Genomic DNA, 7,950 nt, shown 5'->3' with positions numbered 1-7,950 from the left:
AAGTAAATAAATTAATATAGGATATTAAAATACCTGATGTACTTTCATTGATGTTTTGTGTAAGTTTGGCCTTTATAATTTCAGCATTTCTAGATTTTATAAAGGTTTTCTATATGTGGCCAAATATGTCATCGAATTTAGTAAATGTTCTTAGCACTTGAAAGAAGGCTTTCGGTATATATTTGTGAAATCAGTTATATGAAACACATCATCCACTTCCTCCATTCGGCTGTTTATGATATGCTTGTTTGTGCTACATAGAAACCAGAGTTACATTAGAAAACCAAGAGCGATTTCCAAGTCTAGATTATCTAATAGTTTTGTTTTCCACTTGACACAATGTAATATGAGACTACTGTACTTGCCTACTTTACTTTTTCAATATAAACCTAAATTCACAGCCACAAAAGGATAGATTCTGTACTGTACAAAAAAAATCGTAAAAAATAGATAATACCTTAAGAGGAGGTGATGCTGAGCCATGCTGTCTGTAGTCATCTGCCTTCCCATTGTTAAAATGAATTACTGGAAACATAGAAAGAAAAAGAAAAAGAATTAAACAGAGGAAACCAAGAAATCTTATTCAGCATCTTTCTTTGCTCTATTTTTCCTTTGAAAATTTTCAACTATCAAAAAATTATTTAAGCCTTTCATTACAAAATGTAAAAATTCATCTAGCTTTAGCCCTCTTGGTTAAAACTCTTTGATATGAGAATTTGGGGCTAATAAATCTTAGCATTGCCTATTTGTCAAAAAAAGTGCCAAGAGTAAGCACCAAATAGTGTTAGTACAAGGTATGGAAAGCTGACAAATTCAGTTCTAAGCACTTTCTCATTGGTGAAAGGAAAACGAAATAAAATTAAACTTCATCGCTTCTTCTCATTTGCTAAAGTTGCAGTGACATACGGTCAACTCTTTTTACCAGTGAAACATATGAAGCTTTGAACATGCTATCAATTATGTGTGTCCATTCATCTGATTTAAACAGATCTGGTGTTTTGAAGTCTCTTTTCTTGATAACCGTGCTATATTTTTTTTGTACTCCTGAGCCCTCTCATTGTATGTTTTTATATTCTCTAAGAACCTGGATATGTTTTCTTATATGTGTCACAAAAATATTCACAGTTTTCCCATAAATGGCATTGAGCTTGGATCTAAGTTTTGAGTCTATCGTTCAATAGTAGTAAACATTGGCAATTCAAAGAATCCATCTACCAGCAGGTCTCAAAAGATCAGGTCTCAGCAAAGTTTTACATTCTTTAAAAATCTTGGAGACTCCAAGTTTATATAAGCTTTGTCTTTCACTATTTGCTGTATTAAAAATTAAAGGCGATAATTTTTAGAAACATTTGAGTCATTTAAAATGACAATATTCTCCTTACATTTTATACAAACGACATATTATTATTAAAAAGAATTTTTAAAATAGTGAGAAATCACCTTTGCTTTGCATTTTTACAAATGTATGTAATGTCTAGCTTTGTAAAAGGTATCTGGAATCTACCTCTGTTTCTGCTGTTACAATACGAAGAAATTGAGGTGTCACACGAATTTGTAGTTAGAAATGGCAAGAGTATTTAAGCTATTATTGATAATTGTGGATATTCTTCTTTGCTACTACCCAAAACTTGACAAATGGGGAAGTTATCTTAAAGGTTATTTGTAATGTTTAATCTGTAACCATATGAAAGAAACTTTCATATTCTGTAACAAAAAAACTCTGTTGGTCTATCACGCACAGTGAATGGATCGTCTATCCATGTATCATTTTGTACTGCTGTGCATTACAATTTAGATAATACTGGCTCATTGATTTATGCAGGTATTTCCAGTTCTCAGTTTGCCTCTCTACACTTAGCAACTCTTTCTTGGTTAAGCTTCTAGTAGTCTCTCTCTGCATATGCACTGTCCATATTTCAGATTAAATTTATAAATTAATCTACACGCAGGTTTCCGGGTCCTCTCATCAGTTGAGATTTCTCTTCTCTGGTCTCCTATTCCATATATTCTAGACACTTTCACACCCCTGTTCTCTTATTTATATGAGGTAAGAAGATTCTGCTTGGGTTCTATCGAGCTTCCTATTCTGCATTCAGGAAGGTACCCCAGGATAGAGATCTGGGTTTATCATGGAACTCACCTGGTGATTTTCTCTTTACTCAGGTATCACAGTCTTTGTTTTGCCTATTACTCATAGCTTCTATTTCCCCAATTTTATTGAAATTATGAGAATGGGGCTAACCCAGTACCAATTGTTCCATCATGGTAGAAAGCAAAAGTTTCCTTCGACCTCCTTTTATGCTTTCATATGCATTTCATTGACAGTTAGAAATGACAAAAAAGAGAAAAGAAAAGAAAAGAAAATAGTTTCCTGCTATCTTATACTCAAACTCAATTTGTATGTTTTACACATTTTTAAAAAAATAATAAGAAATTATTTTAGCTCCGAGGACAAAATTAGATAGCAGATATAAGCCTTGGAGTCTTTGGTTTCATGAGGAACTTTGAGGAGAATAAATTAACTCTTTTATTGAAAATCTATTATGACTCATACAACAAAGTGCCATTGATTCCATTTAAATATTAATTTCTTTTCATCCCTGAAAATGATTCTCTTACACTTTCATATGCTTTTTGCACATAAGGAAACTTAGTTCCACTGAAGTTAAATAAGTTTCCCAAGATCACAGGCCTAGTTAATTTTCAGAGATTAACTGAACACAGTTCTGAATATTCTAAAAAATGATCATCAGCAGTTGAACCAGAGATTTATGTGCAAGGTATTGGCATAAAGTATTAAGGAGCAAATGAAGGTGACCTATGTAGATAATCAAGAACATGAGGTCCTAATCCAGATAAAACCACTTAGAACTTTCCCAGATTTACTACTTCTGAGATGGTGGTGAGCAAAAAACTTGATAAGAATAATAAAAAGTTTCCCAGACTGTATTTAAGATAGAACACAGTTTCTTAGTGGCCAGATATGTAGAATTAGGACTCAGGATGTAGTAGATATCCTCTCTGTTCTACTCTCTCGCATACGTTTTAGCTTATGATGATGAACATAAATTTTCACTTAATCACATATTCTCTACAATTCTAGTTTTGTATTTAAGTTGGCCTTGTTTACACATTCTTCCAAGTAATTTTAGCATTTCAAATTGATATATTGCTGCAATGCTAGTTTGTATTTATCTTTAAATATTGGTATTTTTCACCAAACAAAAGTATCAATCATCCGACAACCAAACAGGATCATAAACCCTTTACATTCATCATAGCTCAAAGCTAAAAACATCCATAAATATATGATTTCTTGAAGCAACATTTATTTACTAAAAGCTTTTTAGTGAATGTGTTAAGGGGATTCTGTGGTCAAAAATTACCATAAATATTTCCAGAATGACAAAAGTAAGTTACACAGAAAAATAAAAAACGAAGTTAGCTTTTCTTCACATTAAAGTATATAAACTTAAGTTCATGACTCTGATCCAAACTTTTCTTTTAAGGAATATTTGAATTTATAAACTCCAGCTCACCAGAAAGGCATAGAATGGCACATCTAGGGTCTTCTAAGCATGACCCCTGCTCAACATATACTATGCATCTAAATATGTTTCCCCAGAATATCTCATACATTCAGCTTTAGCACAAAAATTCACTATCCATTCAAGCACTCTAATTTTTGATTTATAAATATAGTTCTCTGCCTCAAGGGAAAAGTTGAAGAAAGAAAACAGATTTTGGATAAACTAAAGTTTACAAAATGTTTTATTGCACTGGGTCACTGTCTTAATATTTTTATGGACAAATAGTTTATTGTAGATGCTTTACTCATGGGATATGATTTAAAGAGTTTAACAGTCAACTTTTCAGAAATTAATTTATAAATGGTAATTTAAAAAGTAGTCTGACAGGTTACGGTTCTTATCATGGTCTGCTTGAATGAATATGAATGTTTATTTTTATTATGACTTTCTTTGTCTCAAAACATTGCAGTAATCATCGTACTACTAAGAAAAAAATAACAGCAAGTACCCTTTATGTAAAGCAGTTTGCTTTGTTGTTAGCAGCACAGTTTGTTACATTATAATTAAAAAATTTAAAGGCCAAGGGAGTATACATAGGTGTATTTTAAAATTTGATTATATTCTCATCTTTATATATATATAAAGTTATAATTTATATTTTGACCAGTTGAAAATCGGACTTTCGTCTCTAACCACAGACTTTGTTTCAGATGCCCCCAGGTGATACTGGGGATCAAATTTCTAATAAGGAAGAAAATCATCTTGCAACGATGATTAATCCTGCCGGGTTTCATGCTCAGATTATTGCTTCACAGCAGGCTAGGATCATTCTCATAATACAGGATAATTAGACTGAGTTTTCCACATGGAGGAGTACCATAGTCGGAATTTCTATGACTACCATTTGTAGAGGCCCTAAAAGGTGCTAGACATTGAATTTTATCTTATTTATCTTATACAGCAATCTTATGATATAGATATGTGTTATTATCCTTGTATTTCTTGTGAGATATCTAGGACTCAGGTCAAGGTGAATTTTTAAAAGCACGTAGTAAATGGAGAAGGCAGAATCCACACTCACCTGTTCCGCTGCAAAGCTCTTAGTCTATATTACTGCACCGGTGCCCGGTGACGATGGTGTTACATGATCGTTGTCATGGGAAAGCACAGGAAGCTGCCATGACTTCCTGAGGTTCACTCGGCAAGAATGCAGACCTGCAATGGAATTCTCAAGTCCCAGGAAGAAAGTTCTGGAAAGCACGAGTTTCATTCTTTTGAGTAGTTCTGAAATCAAAATAAATGTCCATTTTCCACTAGCCAATCCAAAGTCAGGTAGGCAAGTTAGAATCCAATGTGAAACACTGAATGATATTAGTACCTATAATGCCACCTTCTTGTGGTTCACCTGCGAAGTCTTAACAAGTACTCAAGCTGCTCATGCCACGCTCTCAGGAAGTTGTGAATTGTATTAATCAAAATAATAAGCTATATCTCCAAAACTTTTCGTTACCCTTGAAAATTAAAACTTAGTTAGCTCTTTTCTGAAGTTTAAATTTTAAAGAAGGAGTTTCAAAAAATTCAAAGTCAATGATTAATTTTTTTATCAAGGGCTTAAATAATAATGAAAATGATTATTAAATCATATTATTTCATTAATTTTGATTAATTATTATTAAATTAGTAAATAATGAAAAATAATGGTGATAAATCTTAAACTGAATTGTTTACATACAAAAATCCTAATGTTTTAATATTAATGAGCTAATATTAAATAAACATACAATTAAGTCTCAATAGTTTATCAAAATGGTTTAAAAAATTGCTTCCTATGAGAATTTATTTAATCATATCTAGTTTTTCCCTTGTTAGGCCTCCTCTCCAGATGAATGAAAGATACAAAAAGTATTAGACTAGTTCCTTTAAAAGTACAAGCCCCTTTGAAACCATCCACTTTGACACAGAGCCTGAGTAAAATTCAGCCACCACTGTAAAAGATACCAAATTTGGTTTTTCTAGTCCAGGCAGGACTAGTCAGTGGAATCTTTCAGGAAAGGTAATTGTGCAGGAAAAGAAAGAAAACTGACTGCCAATACAAATGAATTTATTAGTGAGCAAAGCAGGCAATCACCTATGGAATGTTACTCCAAATTATATCCAATTCAAGATCTATTAATCCCTACAATGTTTAATTAGAGCCTTTCCTCCCAGCAACCCAAACATGGGCTCCAATTAAACTCCAAGACTGGAAACCAGAGCTAGGAGGTATGATATATATATAATTTTATTGGGCTGGGGTAGGGGAAGTGAGTAATTCCAGAGGAAAAGCCAAAGCCAGGTGTCTGTCCGAGGCAAAGTGGAAAATCAGGAATGACACCCAAGATGAGGGCCAGGCAGTCAGCAGAAGCAGATCTACCCACAGGCACATGAACTTCAAAACTGGAGTAAGCCATGCTTCAGGAGGAAGCCTCTTACACTCACTCTTATAAAGCAAGACCTGGCTTTTCATTTTTTTTAAACCAGGCTAGAGGTCCAGGAGGCTGGCGTGCAGATTCATATAAAGGTACCTTAAAGATCACAGTCAGGCTAATTACTCTAACAAATGGAAGCATATACATGGCCAAGGAAATAAAGGAAGTTGCTTAAGTTCATATAGTTAACAGCAGATCTGGTGACAGAGCCCACAGATCTGTTTGTTCCCAATCTAACTCTCCCTAAACCATAGCACATAAATGGAAAATATAGACCCTGAGAAAATGCAGGTTCTCATGAGCACAAAGAATGGACCAACATTTGGATGAAAGACCATCATCTGACTGAAGCTAACCTGTAGGATGCCGAAGTAAATGAGAGAAATGGCCTGAAAATGAAGGAAAACTCTTCAGGAAGATGTCAGCAGGTCAAAGGGGCCCGACGGGACACTGAAGAAAGCCAAAGATGACCTCACCTCCTCCTCCTCCTCCTCCTCTTCCTCCTCCTCCTCTTTCTTCTCTGTTTTGTTGAGATCAGACCTATAGCTATTACCTAAACTCCACAACAAAAACAAAGCCAACTTCTGTTGTCACTCTTCCAGTTGGGATCCCTTATCTATGAGAACAAAGGGGACGACATAGCATTCGAAGAAAATACCAGAAGAAATCTGCTGCCTGTTCCGTCTGCCAACATGCTTCCGCGAGCCCCGTGCCTGTCAGTTGTGCCCGTATGTGGTACCAAAAAAAGAAGCCCCAAGGGTATTTTTATTTCCCTTCACCTCACCTCTGCCCAAGGAATAAAGGACAATTTCTTATGTAACCGAAGGCCGCTTTACCATTTACTTTTATTGGTAAAAATGTGGAATAGAATGTTTATTCTTTGATAATATTTACATCATCATGTGGTATAACGCCTAAAATTAAAGCTCGAGATCAAGTGCTGTTTCGATATCTGGTGAAATGGGGAGAGCTTCGCATGGCCTGGCTGGAATTTCTCCCCACTCTGCCCTGAGAACAAGGCGCTCCAGCAAAACAACCCTCTTTAACAAAGGGACCTGGAGCAGATCCTGCTTAATCTCGGTGAGGCAGGATTCAGTTCCCAGCCAGCCGTGGAATTATTCAAACAAGCCAATCACATCCTCCCGAGGGAACGAACCAGGGTCGCCCCACCTTCTTGATGCTACAAAGCTTCCCCCCCACAGCACCTGGCTGTTCTCTCTGTTCCCAGGTGCAATGCCAGTGTGGCCCTGCATGGCATGGGGTATCCTCCTTCCCCAGGCTGTGAGTATATGAGGCTGAAAAAAAAACAACAAAAAAACCAAAAACGGCTGTCAATCTCATCTGTCCAGCGTCAGGGGTCATGTGTTCAGCCATCCCCATAACATCTTCCTTAGCGATGGGGTAAATAGGAGGTGATTGAATCAATCTTCTGATTCAAATCCTCCTACCCGACTCACTCACCCCTGGACTGCGCTCTGCAGAAATGTAGAAACAAACCACTTTTCTTCCTGGGGACAACTCTTTATGTTTAGAGCACATGATGCTTGGCCTTCATATTCACCAGACACATCTAACTAACCCTTTTAAAGTCATATAGTAAGTCTTATTTGCTAGCCCTTTATTTTTGTATTTTTTCAGTTGTTCTATACTGGCCATTTCTAATTTTTTCTATCATCTTCATTATGTCATGAAAACCCAAGTAAATAATAGTATTGTGTTAACGACATAACCTTGTCGAGAAAAATTTGAATTCATATTGCTGAGTCACACTGGTAAAGTAATCAGCAAGTTAAACATCTTCTATACCCTGGGTTGCTTATTTATATTCGCTCACTGATTCGGTTGACTGGACGGTCCTCTACCTGTGCACTAATACCTGCTTTATGACTGTTCTTCCACTGACACGCTGTGCTATCTGTTCACCAGGGCTCTTGCTTCACCCCAGAATATTA

At 35.7% G+C, this 7,950-nt stretch overlaps 1 long non-coding RNA gene across 1 annotated transcript in view; it reads right to left on the bottom strand.

Moving 5' to 3' along the window:
• Positions 1 to 457: 457 nt before the first annotated feature.
• The window catches only part of LOC118610055, a 33,338-nt gene continuing 25,845 nt past the window's right edge, over positions 458 to 7,950 (bottom strand). Inside the window, exons 3-4 of the long non-coding RNA XR_004953759.1 lie at positions 4,612 to 4,814; positions 458 to 525 (exon numbers count right to left, since the gene is read on the bottom strand). This is a non-coding gene — a long non-coding RNA (uncharacterized LOC118610055). The remainder of the gene's footprint in view (positions 526 to 4,611; positions 4,815 to 7,950) is intronic.

The sequence above is a fragment of the Rousettus aegyptiacus genome, unplaced genomic scaffold (genome assembly GCF_014176215.1).
Source record: "Rousettus aegyptiacus isolate mRouAeg1 unplaced genomic scaffold, mRouAeg1.p scaffold_m13_p_12, whole genome shotgun sequence".
NCBI lineage: Eukaryota > Metazoa > Chordata > Mammalia > Chiroptera > Pteropodidae > Rousettus > Rousettus aegyptiacus.
This window is presented reverse-complemented; position numbering and strand designations above follow the sequence as displayed.